Source organism: Ursus arctos, unplaced genomic scaffold (genome assembly GCF_023065955.2).
Source record: "Ursus arctos isolate Adak ecotype North America unplaced genomic scaffold, UrsArc2.0 scaffold_26, whole genome shotgun sequence".
NCBI classification, from domain to species: Eukaryota; Metazoa; Chordata; class Mammalia; order Carnivora; family Ursidae; genus Ursus; species Ursus arctos.
Window position 1 is genome coordinate 2207420 of NW_026622941.1, and position 22902 is coordinate 2230321.

At 47.4% G+C, this 22902-nt stretch overlaps 1 long non-coding RNA gene across 1 annotated transcript in view; it reads left to right on the forward strand.

Moving 5' to 3' along the window:
- LOC113258044 (uncharacterized) overlaps window positions 1-19550 on the forward strand; it is a 59425-nt gene extending 39875 nt beyond the window's left edge. Inside the window, exons 2-4 of the long non-coding RNA XR_006409867.3 lie at window positions 11776-11828; window positions 12342-12399; window positions 15145-19550. This is a non-coding gene — a long non-coding RNA (uncharacterized LOC113258044). The remainder of the gene's footprint in view (window positions 1-11775; window positions 11829-12341; window positions 12400-15144) is intronic.
- The last annotated feature ends 3352 nt before the right edge of the window (window positions 19551-22902 follow it).

The following is a 22902-nucleotide window of genomic DNA, read 5'->3' on the forward strand; positions in this document are numbered from 1 at the left end:
AGTTCAGTGACAGTGAGGGCAGATATCAGCTCTAAGGATAAGGGACAGATGATTGTTTGGCAATTGGGATACAGCAGCCCTGTTAAAAGTGTTGGGTCTTGGGTGAGATTAAAGGTTAGGCTGTGGCAACAATGCAATTGCTGCACTGATCTGACCACTTATGTCAGGATCCCAGCAGATACATAGAACCAACGTTCTGGAAAAGGGATTTGGTAATGACTTTTCAAGATTATAAGACATCCTGGGAGTTTAAGAAGGGTTTTTGCATCTGTCCAGACCTGTTTAGTTCCTAATACTAGAAACTCCACTCACATAATTGAGCGGCACTGACTTCAGATGCAATGTGATCAAGGGTTTGAATGATACACTCAGAACTCTTTTTCACTGGGCATCTCTATTAGCCAGGTTTGGTATAATCATGCTTTGTAGCAAGTAGCACTCAAATCTCAAATGCTATGTAACAAGTAACGTCAAAATCTCAGTGGCCTACAACAGCAAACATTATTTATTTCACGCTCACAGGTCTGCAGATTGGCTATGTTTAAGCTAATAGTGGCTGGGCGTGGCTGGGCTCAGGTGGACTCCAGGCTTCAGGTGGGCTACAGATCTGCTCCATGTCTTCATCCTGGGACCAAAGCAGAAGGATGAACAGCTATCTGTTCTTTTCATGGGAGAGCAAAAGATCCAAAGTAGTTGGTGGAAACTCATAAGGCCTCAGCTTACAATGGGCACACATCCGTAGTTTACCGGTCAAAGCAAGTCCCATGGCCAAGTCCAAAGTTAATGACCACAGATATAGATTCCATTTACTCCAGGGGGAGGCACCGCAAAGTCAAATGGCAAAAGATTAGAGACAGAGCGATGGATAGATATATGATAGATAGATGATAGATTGATAGGTAAATCCATCTCTCTATTTATATAATTTCAAATTAAGCATAAAGAGTTGGAAGCAATAATCAATCCACCACGCTGTCTCTGAAATTCCCTTGCCCCTGCTTGTCTTCCCCACATGTCGCTCTGTTGCCAAAGGCAAGACGGCTGTTAGCTGCTCCCGTCTCACTTTCCCAAGCTTGGCAGTCCTAACTGATAGAGAACATCTTTCCAGATAACTTTAGTTAGGGAGAAAAAAAAAAGTATAATAAAGGCTCTGTTTGGGCTGGTGTGGGTTCTACCAATTCCCGAACCAACCACCACAGCCAAGGAAGATAGACTCCTCTGACTGGCCAGCCTAGGCCACACATCCACAGTTTTATTATCTAGGGATTAGGAGGGAGATGGCATCAGCCTTCATAGCTTCACCAGGATCACATAAACTTTAGAGGGGTGCCTACAGGAACCAATACTGGGAAGACATAGACACTGCAGTCTTTAATCTCAATAGGAAACGAAAAGCCTACACAGGGATGCTAAGTAAAAACCCAGCCCTATGGAATCGGTGTGAAAAAAACTAGGAAGGGACGAGCAGACTCCTGGGCTGCAACCAGAGTTACAACAATGGGACTTAGGCTGAAGCTTCTGCGCGCTTCCCATCCGTATTGCGGACAAGGAATGGGCCTGGTAGAGACATGAGCTCCGGGAACATCCAGCTTTAGGAGCTAATGAGAGGAAAAACAATCCGTGTTTAGCTGTATTGGTGAAGGTAAAATGCTGGGGTTTTATAATTTTTATTTATTTATTTATTTAAAAGATATTATTTATTTTTTTGAGAGAGAGAGAACAAGCGGGGAGAGGGATAGAGGGAGAGGGAGAAGCAGGGAGCCCCATGCAGGGCTCAATCCCAGGACCCTGGGATCATAACCTGAGCCAAAGGCAGCCGCTTAACCGACTGAGCCACCCAGGCATCCCAAAATGCTGTGTTTTTTTTAAGGTGTAAAAGTAAGTACCTCTGAATCTCAGGGAAAAGGTCTACTGCTCCAGCGTCAAGATTAAGACATTGGTACTAGTGAGAACCACAGGGTACAATGAGCACTGTAATTACAGGTGCAAATATTCTGGCAGACCTTTGACCAGATGTCAGGTGTAGACGTGTGACTCACAACATTGTACTGGACAGCATCTGGTAACACCCCAACAACTTCAGATTGAAAAAAAAAATTATACCTTAGTTGAAGTGAGAAACTTAACAAGTTTCAAATGAGTTGTAAATCATCTCATTTCTTAAATTAACAGAATGAAGTCCAAACCTTTAGTGCTTTGTAAATTGTGTGCTCAGGAAACGTAAGGTGAATGAATGAACCAACCATCGGGATTTCCTCTGTTAACCAGTTCTGTGGCAGACCTGTACCACCGATGTGAAAAAAGTGGAGATAAAAACAGAGAAGAATAAGGGGGAGAGAGTGCCAGGCTGAGGGGCAATGTAGAGAATTGCACCTGGTGGAAACAGAAAGGCAGGCACTTAATATTCAAGTTGGAAGTGAGTGAAGAGGAGGTGACAGCATGAAGAAGCTTTCGCCTCCAGGCAAGTTCTTCAAGGAAAGCTTTCAAGGGCCCAGGCAGTCCCATGTACCCCCTTCCTGGTTTGGTTTGTTCTCCCTCCTTTAGGAACTCATCCTCCTCCACCCTCAAATCCTTAGCCCTCAGAAAGGGATGTGATATTAGGACTTGCGTCTCCATGTTTTTCCAGAAAGAGAGTCAGAGTGGAGTGTGGAAGATGCCAAGTATCACCTGTGCCTGAGTGTTTGGAGGTACGTAAGACTGAAGGATGAGCCCTGTTTTTTCTCACACTAGAAAAAATAAGATGTATGGTGGGGTTCTTTGGTCTGTGAGAGCAAAAGCTTGTGATGTTTCTGACAATTAATTAGAGATTATTTGAGGATGGTACAAACAAAAACTAGTGTGTCAAGGATTCAAATTGCACCCAATTGCTGTAATCGTCTATTTCTCCCCAATCCTGCTCCCTGACCCAGAACTCCTATTTGCCAGACAAATAAACTCCTGCTGAAATAAAAGTTCTTTCTAGGCAAGGGTCAAAGCAGATTAGGAATATTTTCACTAGATTTAGCTACATTTCCCAATCAATCATGGGTATTTCAGTTTCTCTCTGGTCCGAGTCTTGGTTATGGCAGTTATGTCTCCATGCGCTGAGCCGGGGTGCTGAGTGGAAGGTTCAAGGTCCAGAGCACGGGCCTGGGCTGGGCACAGTAGACGGGACCTCTCATTGGTAGAGGCGATATAGGGTGACATGCCACCGGCACCGTATTTCCCACTCAGACTGTTATTTCAAAAGCAGAATAAAGTGGGCATTAGGGCAAGTAGGGATTAGGTCATGGCTACACCAAGTTACAAAACCAGCATCTGGCTGGCATTAAGAGACGGCAGCGTCTCTTCCAGATACCAGACTCCCTCTGCCCTAGTTCTGTTCAAAGTCCAGAGACTCGGACTCTCCCTAAAGCCCAGAGCTTGAGATACGCTGGCTCACACATCATGACACTGTATTTGGGAAGAAATTCAGTTAGGACACTGGTGGAAAAGTCAAAAAGCAGTGAGATCTATCCACTGAACGTTAGCAGGGGGTAGCTTTGTGTGGAAGGAGTGGGGGGGTTATGCTCTCACAATTGCAGCTTTTCTCCTCTCTTGGCCATCACAGACAACAGAAATGGAATTATTGGATGTTTCCTCCTTGTGTGAAGGAAATCTAAGTAGACTCACTGCCTTCATCTCTAAGAGCCGTTTGTTTGGTTTGGTGGCTGTTGTTTACGTATAGACTGTTACGTTAGTAGCACCGACCCGCCCGTGTTTATGTATGAGTATCCAAGTTGTATCTCACACTCTCGTCAAAAAATTTATAGGGAAAAAATAAAAGAGGGTTTGGTTAAAGATCACTAGGCAATAATAAGACTGGTTGAGCACTGCACCTTTAAATGACTAGTTAAAGGTTTTAGGCTTGTCAGGATTGTCGGTCAGCTGGGTAGGCAACTTTTTTTCTTAATTGTGGTAAAATACACATAACATAAAATTTATCATTTTAATTATTTTTAAGCATACAGTTCAGTTCAGTAAGTACATTCACATGGCAATGCTTCCAACACCACCATCCATCTCCAGAACTTTCTCATCTCCAACTGAAGCTCCGGCCCCATTAAACTCGAGTTCCCCATCCCCCACCCCCACCCCATCCCTGGCCATCCCCACTCGACTCTCTGTCTCTCTGAATCCCACGACTCTAGGTCCCTCATAGAAGTGGAACCACACAGTGTCTTGTCCTTTTGTGACTGGTCTATTTTACTTCGCATAATGGCTTCAAGGTTCATCCGTGTTCGTCATTAGATTTGCAGGGCTTGTTTTCCATTGATTGGACTGTTTGTTTTTGTTTTCTTGCTGAGGACTCTGACTTGAAAACAGGATAACCATCTGAAAGTTTGTCTGGCCACGGGGCTTCCTTCTCACACCCTAAAATATACTTATCTTTGCCATATTGGACATTTTTCAGTGTTTTTTTTTTTTTTTTTTGCCTGCCTTGTCCACTACCTAATTGCTGTGTTAATGGCGCCCCCCCCTTTCAGCGTGGCTCCCACAGGGAGGTGGGAGGGTGTGCACCCCCAGCTCTCTCCTCTCTCCCCTCAGGCAAAGTCTCAGAGAACCCAGAGAAGCCCTTCCTTCCCTTGGTCATGGGAGGTGACTCCAGACCTGGAGGGCAGGCCATGCTTATCTTCCGAAGTACAGCTGGCTCTTAACACGTGCTTTTTGTTTATTGCTCTTTATAATTATTAAGTAGTACATTCACAAGGTTAAATATATACACAGTCGGAATGTGCCGTGAAAAAGAAATCTCCCTCCCACCCCTGCCAGGCTTCCTCGTTCCCCTTGCCAGCGGTCATCCACCGTCACCTTGTCTGTCTTTTCCAGAGATAATTCCATGTAAACAGGCACACGGGTGCCTCTTTTACACAAAAGATACCACCTTATACCCACTGATCTGTATCGTGCCTCACGGAAAAACACAGAAAAGTAAGAATATAATACATGAAGTTTCAGAGCTGATGAGAATGTTTCTTTTTTTTTCTTACATAAATGAAATAAAATGTCACAGACAAAATTGAAATATTCTATGACCATAAAAAAAAAACCTCTATGACCTTCATAGCCAATCCTGTTCCCTCCTCCCCACCCCTGGGGGTACACACTATCATGAATTTGTTATATCTTTTCGATAAGCTTGCGTATCTTCACAGGCATGCATATATATGTCTATGAATCATTTTGTGTAATTTTTCAATTTACGTAATAACCATGTGTGGAATTCATTCCCACTATAGACAGGCATTTAGGTTCTTTCAGACTTTTCCTCCCCAAATAACGATGCAGGAAGCTTTTTGTGCGTCTTTGTATACACATGCGAGGGAGGGCATGCTTAGGATAATTCTGTAGAGGTGAGTTCCCTGGAGCAAAGAATATGTGCATCTTTAACTTTGATAGATTGTTCCAAAGAAGTGGTACCAATTTTTACTCCCACTGACGATGCATGGAGCACCTGTTTCTCCACACCCTCTCTCACACAGAAATTTATCCAAAAATCATTCACCTTTAGTCATGTATTAGGCAAAAAATTATCTTATAATTTGAATTTACATTTTTTTCTGAAAATGAGGTTGATCACTTTTTCATGGTTTGAAAGCCATGTGTATTTCTTCTTTTTGGATTTTTTTAAAGATCTTTGCCCACTTTTCTTTTGAGTTAAATGGTCTTATTGACTTCCAAGTGCACTTTGCATGTACGAATGAAAATTAGCTCCTTCTCATGGTGTGCACTGCACAGATTTTCCCAGTTTACTGCTAATGTTCTGATTTACCTTATTATTTTTGCCCCATGGAAATTTTGTATGCGGTCAACTTTATCCATCTTTAGGAATGCTTTAAAGTGATGATATATTTATTGCTTTCTTTTCCTTCTCGTTCTCTCCTCCCTTCCCATTTTCTCCAAATACCAATATTAATCATACTCATATTCCTCGGTCTAGGGTGAGATCAACAACTAAAGTCACGCAGATTTAATCCAGGTGAACCCTGGAGCTTTGACATAAGCACAGAGGCTCCGGCTGGCTTTGACTCAACTCTGCCCTGGTGTATATTTTTAGGGTGTCCTAAATCAGTCCAAGGCACTGACACTTCTGGGACTTCTTACCATCTGACGGTGCCCAGCAGCCAAGCTGGTCTGCTTACACTGCCTCTGTCCTAGTCTGACCTCTGCCCTTGGAGGCGTTGCAGGAAGGCTGGCACATGGGAAGCTAAGATCATGGTGACCAATTGCTTCTTTTTTTTTCTTTTCAGTTCCTTAAAATACCCCTCCTTGGAGCCACGTTTCTTACTGTCAGAGAAAACAGGAATGAACTTTATGGTGTCCACTGGACTTGGACTGTTTGTCAGTGTGAAATCATGATTTCCAGCCCCTAGATAAAGCTATAGAGATAGATACAGATGCACAACTGCACAATTGCACAACTGTACAATCCACAATTGTCAATCTGCTTCTGTGTATTCTTCAAAGGTTTCACACACACACAGCCTTTTCATCTTCTTTGTTGAATCTTTCTCCCCTCCTTTATGAAGATGCGGGTGTGGCCAGCTATTTCCTGTGCTCTCCCACATTTCTTCTATCACAAATACAAACTGCTGCATGAAATAGCATTATTTAAGCACTGGGGGATTAAACAATAAGACTGAAGAAAAGAAACAAAATGGGGTGGGAGAATGGGGTAACTGGGCGATGGGCATTAAAGAGGGCACCTGACGGAATGAGCACTGGGTGTTGTGTGTAACTGATGAATCACTGACCTCTACCTCAGAAATACACTGTATGTAATAATACACTCTATGTTAATTCCTTGAATTTAAATAAAGTAAAATTAAATTAAAAAATAAATGAATAAGGGGCATCTGGGTGGCTCAGTCTGTTAAGCGTCTGCCTTCAGCTCAGGTCATGATCTCAGGGGTCCTGGGATGGAGCGCTGCATGGGTTCCCTGCTCAGCGGGGAGTCTGCTTCTCCCTCTCCCTCTGCTCCCCGCCCCTGCTTGTGCTCTCTCTCTCTCAAATAAATAAATGAAATCTTCAAATAAATAAATAAGTAAATAAATAAATAAATGTGAAAAACCCAAAAAACAAAAACCTAAAAAGCTCATTAGCTGTTCTGGACTCAGTGGTGCATCCCCTCAGCCTTTTTCTTTCCACTGCCCTTCTCAGGGGTTGACCTTCTGCACCTTCTACGGGCCCTTTGCATGGCTGCATCCTCCCTAGAAATATTTACCCCTAAGTTCTTTCCTTCTTTCTTCCCTCCCTCCCTTCCACAAATGTTTACTGAGCTTTTACATGTGTGGGTAGCACTTGCCCGGTGCAGGCAGTCTGGCAGCGAACGGGTGCTGTATCCCGGGACGCGGGTGCTGCCTTCGGCAAGTGTACAACCATACAACATAATAATGAATCACTAAATAAACCAGTGCCTTCCTTCCAGAAGCTGACCCTCACTGGCTTGGGGACTATCAGCAGGTCCTCCCTGTAGCCTCAAGAAAAGAGCTGTCTCTCTCCCAGTGGAGGAGAGAGCGTTGCAGTGCTCTGATTCCCCTTGCTTCTAGCAGATTATTAAAAACGGAGATTTTGCGCTTTCACACACACTGGCTCACTGGCTCCTCACAGGAGCAGAGGGAAGACCTCCGGGTCTTCGTTTACAGACGAGAAGTGGGGGCGGCCCGAAGGACACAGCAGGTGGCGCGGCGCTGGTGCTGGGGCGGGGAAGAGCAGGAGCCCAGGCCAACTTCAAAGGCTGAGGGTCCAGCCCCTCGTTTGCCGCCTCACTTCCTTCCCCAGGAATCCAGACTCCTGTTCTGCTCTCCTAGACAAGACAGCAGGCTTGGGGGTGGTCCTGCTACCACAGAGGGTCCGTTATCTGTATGGCATTCATTGCTTGAGCCCTGCAATCCTCTTCTATATTTTGCTCGCTTAACTTCAGAAGGTCCTTCTGGTTCTTTTACATTCATCAGTAGGCTCATAGGCATGCGAACCTATGGGGCAACTGCCACATGCCAGGTCGTGGACCAGGCACAATAAGACACGGTCCCTACCCTTAGAGAGCTGGTGATTTAAGACGGGAAGCAGATATGCAGACAACTGCTCTGCGCGTGACGGGGGCATCTGGCGGGTGTACCAGCAGAACCACATGGGGAACTTCCTCGGACTGTCTCTCTCCACGGTCAAGGCTCTCGGGGAGGAAGAGGGACGTTATGAACAAGTTGGGAGGGAGAGGGGGAGAGAAGTGGCAGAACTTCATGACACTCCTAGTCTCTAAGTCAGGGCGGAGCAGGGTCAGCGAGCAGGACCCCGGGGCGTGGGGGGAGGCGAGACCCAAGAGGGCAGAGGGGGCGCAGCTGTGGAGCAGGGAGGTGGAGCCGCGTGGGTCTAAGGGCGAATTGGCCCTGTTTCGCGGTTTTCTTCAGCAAACTCCGCAGCAGGGGAAATGAACGCAGAGAAATTAGCGGTAGGTCAAGGTGGGGAGGAAACCATTCAAGGTCATGCCCAGGGAAGCGCATTGAATATATGAAAGCTACATGTATACAGATGCAAGAGACTCTTATCACCCTGCGGGGGTCAGGAATCAGATTGCTTAATGGCTCTAAGAAGGCTCTTTGCCCCAGTGGGAGAGAAAGTAAAGTGTGTTTCCTCCGTGGCGGGATGCCGGCTCACCCCTGCACCCCGTGCTGCTGAGCGCGGCTCTCAGCTAGGCAGCCCGCGCAAGATGGAAGCTGGGGGGATGGGGCGTGCAGGACTGGCCGTGGGAGCGCCCGGTCCCAGGAGGAGAAAACGAGAGCAGGGGAGGGCAGACACTTCAGGCAAGTGTCGTAATGAGAGCGCAGGGCAGGGTTGGAAGCCCTGAGGGTGTTGCAGGGGAGAGGCTGGGATGGGGGTTGGAAAGGGGATCTAGGCTTTGGAGCTGCCAAGTAATACAGAAACGAGGGAAGAAGTCCCACAGCTGTGGCCAGCTTGCTGTCAGAGACTGGCTAGGAAGAAGAGGTAACCCTGTGCCCCAATCCCACCGCCTTTGCAGAGGAGCCCCCAGGTGGGCAGAGGGGAAGGTCTGGCAGGAGGGTTTGCTGAGCAAGCTGTGTAACAGCCGAGTGTTTAGGCAGCAACCCCTCCCCCCTCCAGACTACAGCGTGGGGACATTGGAGAAGCAAGAGCCTTTACCCCCAGAGAGTTTTCCAACTTTTCCAGAGAAGATATTGTCAGGGAAAATCCAGAATTCAGTTAAGGCAGGGAGTGAGAATGTTTTACAACGAGTAGTTTAAAGCTCTGTAAGATTTTCATGGAATCTTCTGGACACTTTCCCTAGAACCAGAGTTGACTTTTACATAAAGTGAATGAAGATTAAGCTTCAGGGCCTCTCTCTTGCTTTGTAAGGCTCTATTCATAATTTTGTATTCATAATTTTTTATTGCTCGCCCCTATGTATAGCCTTTAAGTTCCACAAAAGCTTAATCCACCTCTACCTAGAACTCTACAAATTGTGGGTTTGGAAGAAGTCTGGTTTCTATAAATAAGTACTGGGGATGTAATGCACAGTGTGATGACTGTGGTTAACATGCTCTAATGGTACATTTGAAAGTTGCTAGTAGTTTTGGAACGATGGTGAGATTTGGTGGGGTGAGGTCCTGAGCCAATGGCCAAGAAAGAATTCTTGAGACGTCTTTGGTGCAAAATGGTGGTTTTAGGGGCGCCTGGGTAGCTCAGTCGTTAAGCATCTGCCTTCGGCTCAGGGCGTGATCCCAGGGTCCTGGGATTGAGCCCCGCATCGGGTTCCCTGCTCCCTTGGGAGCTTCCTCCTCTCCCACTCCCCCTGCTTGTGTTCCCTCTCTCACTGGCTGTCTCTCTGTCAAATTAATAAATAAAATCTTTAACAACAATAACAAAAGATGGTGGTTTTATTAAAGCACGGGTGAAGAGGAAAATGACCCAGAGCAGGCACAGGTGAGCAGGCCCCAGAAGATGGAAAGTTACTAGCTCAGTTGGTAGAGCAAGAGATAACCAAAAGCCCCACCGGGAGCAGAAGATAACCAGCCATTTCTGCTTCTATAAATAGGCTTCCCACCACAAGCTCCCCGTCCGCCCAACCCGCTGTTACCGCCTAAAGCACCCCCCCTCCTCGGGTTTAAACCCACCTACCAACAGTCACCACAGCCCTTGGAACCTGAACCCCCTGCACTCCCCTATAAAAAGCTCTATAACTCCATTCTCTGGGGCCCAGGATTTCGAGTGTGAGTTCGTCTGGGTTTTCCTGCTTCTCTAAGTGTCGCTAGGTTTCTCGCTGGTCTGATTATTTTCCGCAACACGGGGACAGGGAACCGTGGGCAGAAAGAGCGGCTGCACACGGGTTGCGAGGAGTGGCTGATTATATACTTGGTAGTTGGGGTTGGTAAGCAAAAAGGGAGGTGTCCAAAAGCACTTTTTTTTAAAGATTTTATTTATTTATTTGACAGAGATAGAGACAGCCAGCGAGAGAGGGAACACAAACAGGGGAAGTGGGAGAGGAAGAAGCAGACTCCCAGCGGAGGAGGGAGCCCGATTTAGGAATCCCAGGACCCTGGGATCATGCCCTGAGCCGAAGGCAGATGCTTAATGACAGAGCCACCTAGGCGCCCCCAAAAGCACTTTGATATGCTAAAGAAGACCCTCAGGATACTGGAGGACTTGCTATTATCAAGTTTAGGGTGTTTTTTCCTCTAGCGAAGCATTAACATTAAGATAGTTGGAAGTTTCCTGGAAGAATGTCACACCTATCCCACCGTGGTTTGCAGGGTGTCGGCTTGTGCTTTGTCCTCAGCTAGCCTTCTGCTGCCCTGAAAGGAAGGGTAGATTCTAAAAGTTTTCAGGAAAAAGAAAAAGCTTTTTTTTTTTTTTAAATCTATCTGAGATGGTGGGTGTCAACCAAACACTCTGGCAGTTATTATGCAATATATGTTAGCCAGGTCATTATGCCATACACCTTAAACTTGCACAGTACTTTTGTCAATGACATCTCAAAAACACTGAAATAGAAATAAATAAAACTCTCTCTATGCAATGCAAAAAACCCAAAAAAACAAAAACAAAACAAAACAAAACAAAAAAACCAACAACCACCAAAAAAACCAAAAACAACCTCAGTGTTCTGATTTCCAAATAATTTCTCTAGTCCCCTATTGTTAAAAGATAGGCAGGAAAGGGGCGCCTGACTGGCTCAGTTGTGAGTATGTGACTCTTGATCTTGGGGTCCCGCGTTCCAGGCCCATGCTGGGCGTAGAGACCACTTAAAAATAAAATCTAAAAAAAAAAAAGAAGATAAGCAGGAAAAATGAGAAATGTGCTACCTGGGAGTTCCTTCTTCTTGGCATCGTTGCCCTGGATCATACCCAAAGGTGTGTTACTATGTCCTCGGTGGAGGTCATAATCACCCCATATTCTGCAGCTCAGAGTAAAGGTTAGGTGACACGCTGTTAGGACCTGTGACTGTCACATGCAGCAGGGTGTGAGTGTCTGGGCAAGTTTGGACCCGTCGCCTCAGTTTGCTTCTGTGTCCCTAACAAACACTGGGAGCTGAGTTTCTAAGCACACCCTACTCTGTAGGGGTGACACCCTCCCCACCTCCCTCTCTTGAGAACTGTGACTGCTGACCAGCAATTGTTTGCACAGAATGTCCCCAACTCATAAATGGGCATTGTTCGCAGAAAGGGAATTTATAGGTCTATTGTTTAGAACTGGAAGGCATTTCCCCTGGAATAAACACGGCTATGTGTAATCTTTATTATTCAGGGCAGCCCAGAAGAACTCCATGGTGTGTCCCTGAAGTCCTCGCCTGGACAAAGGTAACAGAAACCCCACACTGTGTAAACATGTATCCTTCAGAAAATGCCTTCCGAATCCTAACGCGAGATCCTGGGAATCTTCTTCCCTCCCCACAGACCTTTTGGGGGGGCCAAGAGGGACTTCCCCAATTCTCAGCCCTCTGTGTGACTGCCCTGGCGTGGCGTGGAAGCCGGGAGAGGAGAGGGAGCTGTGAGCGGGGTGGCCAGACACAGAGGAAGGCAGAACCCCCTGCACTCCCCTATAAAAAGCTCTATAACTCCATTCTCTGGGGCCTCCATTCCCCATCCACATCTTCTGCAGGCCCCAGGGATAAGCCTGCTTCCGTTCTGCTTCTAGTCCAGGTTCCTTGGCCTTTTTGAAGTTTCCTAAGGTCTTTGTACTCCAGAAACAATGGCGACCAGACTGCAGCTCTAAAAAGTGGCTCCCTTTTAAAGAGGAGTGGAATTTTTCACTGAATTTCTAATTTTTACTTTTTTGAAGTTTTAATCTATAAATTTTTGCTTCTTTTTCAGTTAAGGACCCTCTCAGGAAAGACCATAGTTGATGCGGGAACGAATGGTGCATTTCCAGGTATACCAAAGACCAAATTAGGTCCAGGTTAGATTCCTTGCATTTGTAGTTGGCTTCAATTAAGAGATGACTCCCAAGATCTTACATGTCATAATCCTGCACTTTTTAAAAATCATGTTTTCTTCACTCTTGCCTTGATATAGACTCAACACATCCATACCATTATCTCACTCTTTCAAGGGATTATAAGGCGCCTGGGTGGCTCAGTCTGTTAACCGTCTGCCTTTGGCTCAGGTCATGATCCCAGGGTCCTGGGATCGAGCCCCGCATTGGGCTCCCTGCTCACCAGGAGTCTGCTTCTCCCTCTGCCTGCTGCCCCCCTGCTCCTGCTCTCCTCTCTCAAATGAATAAATTAAATATTTTTAAAAAGGATTATATTTTACGAAAGGCTTTCACATTCATTATCTTATTTGAGATTAAAGATATTATTATCCCTGTTTTATTGCTAGGGAAACTGCGAGAGATCCCTTAGCTGCTTGCTTGGGAAGCCAGGTCTCCCGCACCAAATTTGTGCCCTAGCTAATGTTTTTTAGAGGTTGGTTAATTCCCCAAGCGAGGCAGGACTCACAGAGTCCTGTAGCTGAACTGAGTCTCTGGAGTAGGTCTGGTTTCCTCCCTGCCCCCAGACCCTACTAAATTCTCCCAAAACATCTAAATGCCTCTTCTTTTCTAAAATTTCTCTGGGGAATGAAATCTATAATCCTCAGTTACCCGTCCTGGTGACAAATAGCCTCTGTCTGATTAGAAAGACATCCTTTATATCCACCTTGATTCTTTCTGTTACTAAAAAAAAAAGTTGCTTGGCCAAGAAAGTGTTTTTTACTACTTTGTTGGGAAAACACAATAGGGGGCTGGGAAAACACGGGACTGGCCTGCGATGATTGGGTCCATTCACGACCTTCAGCACAACTGAAGTAATAGCTAACACAAGAATGGGTTGTGTAGGTTGTCAATATTATTTCCTCATCCTCTGTGGCAGCTAAGCCTTACAAAGCCCCCGATGGGTGGGTAGAGCTGGCCAGGAGCTCACAGCTGGAAGCCTGATGTATTGTTCAGGCTTCTTACACCAATCCACCACAGAGCTGACTAGAATTCTCGTCTCTGGCCCTCGGACTAAAGCGTCAGGTCTCCGTGCCCATCAAAAAGTCATGTTGACTTTATAGGTTACCCAGGTTTTCATTGGAGTGAGTTCTTAATTTAGTGCCAAGCCCAAATTCAGGACTGCTGACAGCAGAAACAGAGATGCTCCCTGGGGACTCTGGTTAGAGAACATGAAGCCCCAGTGGGCTTCTGCCAGAGGGTCCTGGGGCAGAGCCAGCGGGTGTGTGCCATGATGCAGCTGCCGGCTTGGCCCTGCTCTGGCCTGCGTGGGAACCGGCAACGTTCAGAGGCTTCTCCTGAGCCTCTCTCTCTCTCTCTCTTTGTCGGGCGTGCCACAGGGTCCTGCACAGCCTGAGGGCCATGCGGCTTGATGCCCCTGTGTCTTGTGCCCCTCTCCAAAGCCAGAGGGAGCTGGCTGACTGCAGGAGAGATTAGAAATGGGTTCAGGAGGTTACACTCGCACGTCTTATTAGGTAGGAGGATTTGGGGACAGACTGCACTGTTCTTAGTCTCTTGGGAGATTCTTTTTTTTTTTTTTTAAAGATTTTATTTATTTATTTAACAGAGATAGAGACAGCCAACGTGAGAGGGAACACAAGCAGGGGGAGTGGGAGAGGAAGAAGCAGGCTCATAGCGGAGGAGCCTGACGTGGGGCTCGATCCCATAACGCCGGGATCACGCCCTGAGCCGAAGGCAGACGCTTAACCGCTATGCCACCCAGGCGCCCCTCTTGGGAGATTCTAATCCAGGACGGTCTGCCGGTTCCTCTCCCAGTTCACTCTTGAGAGTGTAGACATTGATGATTTACACCAGATTCCCATCCTCAGACCTCTAACACCCTGAGGCCTTGGTCACACTTCTATCTAACCCACTATTCCTGCAAACAGCCGTCTCGCTGCACAGAACGCTTGGCGCAGTCAGACACAGTGACCTAGCAGCAAATCCCAAAACCTTGCTGCAGAACAAAGTCACCCAAGGTGTCTTTTTAAAACACAGGTTTTAAAAAGCCAGGCCCCTCCCCTCAGATTCACTTGGCAGCGTCTCTAGGTTTGAGGCCTGGGAGTCCGAGCCTTCAATTCAGCCCGACTGAGGGCTGGCAGTGAGGAACTAGTGTCTCGTGTGCCCCGGACCCCCTCCTCGGCGGCAGCACCGCCGGAGGGGGAACAAAAGCGCTTATCTCACCTTTTCCGCACCCTGGCTAGATAGAGCGCGCCTCACACTGGACTCAAAGTAACCCGCCAGAGTCCAAGCTCTGCGCGATGTCCATTTCAAGCTTCCTGCCGTCCTGCTCTGACCCGGGCTCCTGTCTCTGAGCAGCTGGAGGATGGGGATCCCGAGAGCTCACTCCCCCACCCCTTGCTCTGAGCCCAGAAACCCTGGCCAGCCGCTCCCTCGGGCACCCTGGGAAGTGCGAGGGAGAGGAGCTCTGTGTTCTCACTTGGCATCAAAACACCCGCCTCCGCATCCTGCCCTCTGTCCCCGCAGCGCGACTGACCCCATGCCGGCTCCACGCCTTGACCGTCCGCTGTCCCAGCAGCACAGCCAAGTGCCAGGGCTACCCTGAGTTTGCGGAGGGGCCTTTCAACGGCTGAATGTGTCATGTAATTCAGAAGTATTTCAGGTTGTCTCCTTTCCTTGCAATAGGAATCCCTTCGTCGTGATGAGGAGTTAAGTCCTGGCGGGCAGACTAGACGGCTGGAGAGCGCTCTAGGAAAGGAAGCTCCGAAGCTCAGGTCACAGTTTTGTCTGTTCGCCAGCAGACGTTTTCAGAGCACTTGGGAATTATGAGGAGCGCTATTACTCAGAACTCCGACTCCTAATACCTGCGACAGGCCGTGGAAAGGGGGTTTCCCTTTGTGTAAACTCGGGGAAAGCAGTGCAGTAGAGTGACCACTCTCCGCTGCGAGCCTCTGGGGTCCCTTCCTGACGGCTGGCCAGATTTCCACCCTCCTGGTACAGAAAGGACTTTACTGCCAGGAGGCTTGGCTGCTTACTGACTGGGAAGGAAATCCCCGGAGAGAGACTTCACTGCTCCGAGGCTTTTGAGACACAAGGGAATCCCAAAAACGAAGGATCATGGGAAGGCCAGAACGCTGAGCTATCCGGGCCTGTGAGCTCAGGCGGTCTCCTCAGAAGGAAGAGATGCTGCTCTGGCCCCGGGGGATGAAGGCCAGGCCCCGGGTTTGACTCATCAACCCAGGGAATTGTGTGACTCCCTTTCCCACTCTTGCTCTCCCACCAGCCCAAGCCCACTGTTTCCTCTGTTCACAAATCCTGTAGGTCCGGGGAGGGGCAAGCCATGAGCAACCTGCCTCCTGCCCCTCAGAGCTCTTCCTGATAATTGAAACGAAGGGTATTTTTTCTTTTTAAGTGCACATTAAGGCTGGGACAATTGATCCTCTCCCTTTCAGCACTTGGGCCCTGACACCTGAAACCCACCCATCATTCATCTGTGCGGCCCATCCCTTTTCCACGTGGCGTCCATCTTCCATGCTGTGTCCTGACAGCTTGGTGCTTTCTCCAAGGGCCATAATGTGTTGCCTACCCTGAGAGTTTAGTTACATTGCCAGAACAAATTAAGATTTTCAGAGAAAAAAGAAGCCAGGGCGCCTTGGCTGGCTCAGTTGGTAGAGCATACTACTTTTGATCTCAGAGTCAGGAGTTCAAGCCCCATGTTGGGTGTGGAACTTACTTAAAAAAAAAAAAAAAAGGCCAACTCCTGTGTATAATGACCGCACCAAGAGGTAGCTCTGTGATTCATACTGCGAGCTGCCTAGCCGGCGGCATTGTCCTAAGCACGTAATTCCCCAGGTCCAGCACTACACAGTTTCCCGTTGGCTTCCACATGTATGTCGATATATTCTGGTCATTTTGTGCCTGATTTTCTGTCATCAGCCCTGGATGCCTTGCCCTTTTACTTTACTTTATTTTTCTTTTTAAGATTTTATTTTTAACTGATCTCTACATCCAGTGTGGGGCTCGCACTCACAGCCCCCGGCTGAGCCAGCCAGGCGCCCCTGTCCTGTTTGCTTAGATTCGAGATCACTAAGTTCCCTCCGCCATATGCCCCATCAAAAGAAATTTCCTCAGTCACTCTTCTCATTTAGAATTCATGGTGGCCAGATGGGGAAGATTACTGTACACACCTTGAGACTTAGAAGGAAATGGGCACCTCTTGTTTCAGGTGACTAGATGCTATAATTACCTAGAGATCCACTGAAGAACCAGAAAGAGCTCTGGGGTCAGCATCAATTATTAGCTCTGTGAGTCAAATGATGTTACTTAACCTCTCTGAGTCTTTGTTTTCCCATCTGCCACGTGTGGGTAATAATGCCTAGCCTACAGAGGTCCTGAGAGAATCACATATAATGTATGTAAAGCAGCTGGTATACAATAAGCACTCGATAATTGGTAGCTATAATTATTCCCCACCTCTATGATGATAACCTCCAGGCATGCAAACTATTTGGCTGCATGGAAACTAGTCAGGAGAAGGGAATAAACCACAGCTAAACACATGCCCCAGATGCAGCCACTTCCCTGGCCGGCACTCCGTTGTCATCGCTCACATTCAGTGGCCCGGCCCAGCAGGACTAGGCACTGTTCTCACGGTTTCCTTTTGCTCCCCCATCCCCACCATGGTTGCTTGACTTTTGTAATCTCATGGTTTCCTTGACTGCACTACCTTCCACTTTCCATCTTTAAAAAATAAGTAAAATGACACCTAACTCTTCCCAAATTCGTCCAAACAAAACCCCTAAAACTCAGCTTTGCTGCTGTTGAGATTCGGTTTCTGCCATCCGCACGAGGACCCCAAGTGTTGAGCGAAGGTGGGAGCCCCAGGACGCGTGGCTAGAACTGATAGAACAGCGACACCGTGTGGCCACCAGAGCTACAGCCCAGCCCAGCGCGGGGGCGGCCCGAGCCCGCAGTGTGCGCGCGGCCCGAGCCCGCAGTGTGCGCGCAGGAGGAGGAGCCCTTAGACCTGTTGGAACCCAAAACCAGGAAGGAAACACGGCACCTTGCAAGTGTGACAGGAACTGCTTCTGACCTTACAAATGTGTCCTCCCTGCCCACGGCTTAAGATCTGAAGGCTGGATGGCTCGTGCTCTTGGAACAAAAAGGACAAAAGCAGGCTAGCCATAGGGCATGTGTAAAGTTTCAAATGTTTGCTGTGTCACTCCTCTCAGGAGCTGTGGAAGATTTATAGAAAAACCCTGCAATCCTTGTCCCTCCCAGGTATTTCTTTTTGGCGTGTACTCAGATCTTGAAGAACTGGGAAAAGGATGAAGGAAGCAATTGACACTGTCGACTTCCCCCGTCAAAGGGAAGAGATCTCTAAATCATGAACAGGAATGACAGTATAAAATAGCAGTATAAAAAATTGCTACGTCTGTGGGATGGCATGTCAGCCAGGGCTTGTCACTGAGTCTAGTCTAGTCGTCTGCTTCCTGGCAACTCTACTCCCTCAACTCCATCGGACACATCAATGCGTATCCAGCTCATCCCGGAAGTGATTTAGGGAACAGGAGCCTTCCTCATCACACTGTTGGGCTCCTGTTTTTTCCTCTTTGAGAAGAGTTTCAGGACTTGTCCCATAATTATGCGTTTCCACAGATCAAAGACTTCATGAGCGTTCGCAGGTATTTCCATGCACAGCAGCAAGCTAGATTACATGTTGTCTAACCATCAGCAGGGAAGTTGATGAGGACGGAGCAGCTTCTCCTGTGTTGATGAATTCTTAAACCCTTGCACTTCATTGACTTGAACCCCCATAAGGTCATGGGATGGTAGAGGGAGCCCTGGCCCAGGAGCCCCTTGCCCGGGAATTTGGCACAAGGGTCAGAAGAGATTTGGAGTCACTTCCCATGACTGGAGTTGGAGCCTGTTAACTCGGATGCTGTTGGCGGCCACGTTTCCCACCGTGAGGAGCAGAGGAAGCTGGTCTGCAGTGGCACAGAAGGACGCAGGGGAGAAGGAAGAGGAGGGAGAGGGAGCCAGTGGTGTCTGCCTTCAGCTCCCAAAGACCATGGAGTCACTAAGACTCTTCTGAACCCTCCCTTGAAGCTGATTCAAGTTGATTTCTGTTGCTTACAACTTTGAGAGAACAAGCTACACAGTAGCCTCGGCAGTTAATCTTATCCCTCCATTTCCCCATCTGTTCAGTAAAAATCGTCATTCATTCATTCAGCAAATATTTATTGAATGCTTTCTCTGTGCTAGACACTCTTTAAGGTTCTAGGAGACATAGCTGGAAGCAAAAGAGATTTAAAAAAATCCTTTATGAAACTTATTTTCTACTCAAACAGTCTCTGGAAATAGTGAAAGTATTGAGTAGAAACTTATTTTCTACTCAAACAGTCTCTGGAAATAGAGAAAAGGATATAAGCTTCAAATCGAGTACCAGCGGAAGGGTTGGTTGACCCAACACACAGAACACAAGCCCCAAGTCTTAGAAAATTTACTGGAGGGACAGGGCCACTTAAAACAAAATCTCTTTCTTTTGGCTTTATAATAAAATTGGATTTTAAAAGGTTTACCCTGGGGCGCCTGGATGGCTCAGGCAGTTGGACCTCCAAATCTTGGTTTCTTTTTTTTTTCTTTTTTTGAAAGTGAAGATTTTTTTTAAAGATTTTATTTATTTATGATAGAGAACAAGAGAGAGACAGAGAGAGAGATTGAGAGAACGAGTGGGGCGAGGGGCAGAGGGAGAAGCAGGAGCCTGATGTGGGGCTGGATCCCAGGGCCCGGGGACCATGACCTGAGTCGAAGGCAGATGCTTAGCCGACTGAGCCACCCAGGCACCCTGACTCTTGGTTTCTGCTCAGATCTCAGGGTCACAGGATCGAGCCATCGAGCTGCCCCCATTGGGCTCCCTCCTCAGCCCGGGAGTCAGCTTCCCCTCTTTCTCTCCCTCTGCCCCTCCCCCTGCTTGTGCTCCCTCTCTTTCTCTAAGGTAGATAAATAAATCTTTACCAAAAAAAGTTCACCCTTTCTAGAGCGTCTTTTCTTTTACAGGCTCCTTCTGATGCTTGGCTGACAGGCCCTACACCGAGGCAAACTCTTGTCTTTACACATACTGTGGTTTCCTACCTGCTCGGGCTGTGGACAGCTTCTGTCTATTTTCAGTTATCATGGGGAGCAGTAGATAATACACATAAGTGACACATTAAATTCACAGATAATTTTAAAATCTAATTTTAGCCCCTCCTTTTCCCACTCAGTTATTTATCAAAACTACTTAGGAGGCCCAAATGAACTGATTTGGTTCTATCTTCTGTCGCTGCCTCTGGTAGAGTTGAAATTAACAGATTGAAGACCAAAAGGCAGAGAGCAGGGGGGAGAAAGCAAAGAATGTAGACAATCTACAGGATGAATGCCCAAACAATCTAGAAAATTAGCTGTGGGAGAGTTGCCTAATGTCTGACCCTCACATCTATGCAAAACCTTCCTTCTTACGGTCAAATTACCCACAAATCTTATGTAAAACCAGGAATTAAAGCATCCTTATTGTTTTGGTACCAATACAGTGCAGGGATTCCAGAATAATAAAGGACTACCAAGAATATTTCGGAAGCAAGAGTGGCTCAGGTGGCCCTATTCAGCTTCCCAACATTCCTTCCAGAGATAGGAAGCTTGTCATCACTAGCCAACCGGAAGGCAAGGACTTCCAGGAAAGACAGACCGTCCACATTCTGCAGCATCTTGGCCAGAAGTGGTGACAGGGATTTTTACTTTTTTCTACAGCTTCCTTGCCTCCAGTGCCTCCCCATCTCCCCTCCAAAACAGATGCGAAACATCCATTCCTGCGTGCGTGAGTGTGCACGAGCACGCATGCGCGCCCCCGCACACCCACCCACGGACACGCATGCACGCTGAAGTTCTCCCGAGATATATGTGGCCGGTGTCAGTGGGGTCTGGCTATGCGTCAGAGCCCGTTTTAAGATGGAAATGACTATTTTCTTCCACCTTCTCGGGATCGTGTGGCTCTCTGCCCAAGCAGTAGGTTTCTTTTTTGATAAACGACTGCAGCTGGGAGAGCTGTGTGTCGTGGAGCCATCTCAGCCACTGATGTCTCGCTAGCTCCTAGAACTCCAGTGGCTGACAGCTGAGGGGAGAGAGACAGCAAGCAGGGAGGAATAAACGTAGCATGTTTTGTTTCTCACCTCCAAGGATAGAGAGCAGCCGACCAGGAACTGAGTTCTCCAGATTAGGCTTCCGAATCCAAATTCTTGAGAGACTTTCATCAGAATGCCTTTATGAACGGAGGCCTGCCCTCACCTCAAGGCTAGCTGTGACTGCCGTCCTACCCTCCTGTCGACTTTTGAATGGAGGCAGTCAGACATACCTTTCTCCTAATTTTATCTTGAAGACAAGATGGATACATGCAAACAAATTGCAAAGCGAGTATTTCCTTACTACCTTTGTACTAGATCTGTAGGCTTCCCCTACCAGTCCTAGGCAGAGGAGGAAGGTAGAACATCCCAGGGCAAACCAGTTCTGCTCTGTGCCAGAATGTTCTCTCCCCTCAATAGAAAGGATCCCTGGGATAGCTAGGACTTCTTGGTCCAGGCGTTACATCCAGTGCAGTGATCCTTGTTAGACTACGTTAATCTAATACATTTCAGGTACTAGAAAAATCCTGCGGATCGTGGCCAGCTCATCCGGACCATAGGTCCAGCGAAGGCTCTGGACCACCAGCAGGGGAGCCGCTTAGGGCCTGGTTAAAGATTCAGACAGTTGCCCCAGCTCTACCCCAGACCAGCTGGATACAAATCTCTGATGCTGGAGGCCTAGGACTCTGCATTTTTACAGCACACTGAAGTTTGGGACCTGCTCAAGATTTGGAGGTCCTCATCTGGAAACCCAGGAGCAAGAGCTCTGACTGCTACATTCTGTCCCTGCTCTAACAGCGTGTGGTTTCTGAGCAGAAGCTCACTTTCTTAGGTTGGTCTTCAGATTTCCCAGCCACATTCCGACAGCATTACTGGTCATGCACAGACAACTGCCGGTTTACCAGGGCTTAACACACATGTAATTACAACTTCCTCCCAGTCTATTTGGACAATTCAGTCTTTCCTAACCTTGGGGGTCAGTGGCTGCAACAATTGCATTGGCATTTGAACACATGACTTGCTCCCTAGGTCAGGAAGAAAATATTTAATGTTTACTCAATCCCCTTGCCATAACTCTGCAGGAAGACCTCAAAAGAATTCAGGGGTGATGCATCTCCTTTCGCGAACATGAAAGTCACTTTCTGTGGACTAACCACCCACAGCTAATTTCCTGAAGTTTCTAAAGATGAACTGGATTTCGGCTCTTAAACCCTTGGAGCACCTGACATAAGGTAACCCTCCAGGAGTTATGACGGTGATGTAGGGAAGAGCAATAGTGCCCCCAGGGTCCCAAACCCTTATTATCATGGTTGATCTGCGTGACCAAGTTCGTTTGGCTGAATGCCAACTAAGCCAAGGACATGGTTTGTCTCTTTTGTAGGCTGGTCGACTTCAGTCACTTTCTCTCATGGACTATTCATCTTGAAAATGTCAACCAAAGGAATCTGAGTAATAGCGTGAGGGATAGGGTGAAATAGCCCTACGTCTGATGTTCTTTGATGACAAGTCAGGGGGTTCTGCTTTAGGCCCTAAGGACACAAGTCGTATACCTGGCCATGATTCCAATTCAGACACATTCTCTTTTAGATTGTTTTGCAATATAATTTGCTCATTATAACCCAAGTGGACTCCTTAATTCCACTACTTCCCCAGAAGTAACCTTTTCTAGAATAAAACCGGTGTCTTTATGGGGTGACTCACTGGGTCATGTGCAGGCTGGTCACTCCAGTGCACCTGGATCAATGTGTCCTAGGAACTACTTCCTCCCTTTCTAGAAAAGAACATCTCCCTTCGTGGATCCTCCATGAGCTCTGCCCTCCTCTCTCTCCTGGCTCCAGATTCTGGAGTCTGAGACTGGACATGGCAACACAGAGAAGCCTGCAGAGAGTGTCCCCACCACCTGTGCTTTACCAAGGACCCAGTGGACAAACCAGGGGTGACCAGGCGGGCTGTAGGGTGGGAGAAGAAGGAGAGGTCGCCATGAGGTTTGGACTGAAATCTCTGAATTCCTTTGTTTGTAATAGTAATGGTAATAGCTAACATTTACGAGTATTTAACTTTGTGCTGGCCCTTGGGGAGAGTGCTTAAATGCTTTACCTTATTTAATTCTCATAATATTCTGTCTCTGTCTTCAACCACCAGACTAGAGGCCTGAAAAGTTTCCATTTCCTTACCCTCCTCCACACGTGCGCCAGGTAGCAGGGTTCTAAGGATCAGATCAAAAAGAAAAGGAGACTCATGAAAGATAATCGTGTGTCCAAAGAAGGAAAGGGAGAGACACTCCAGG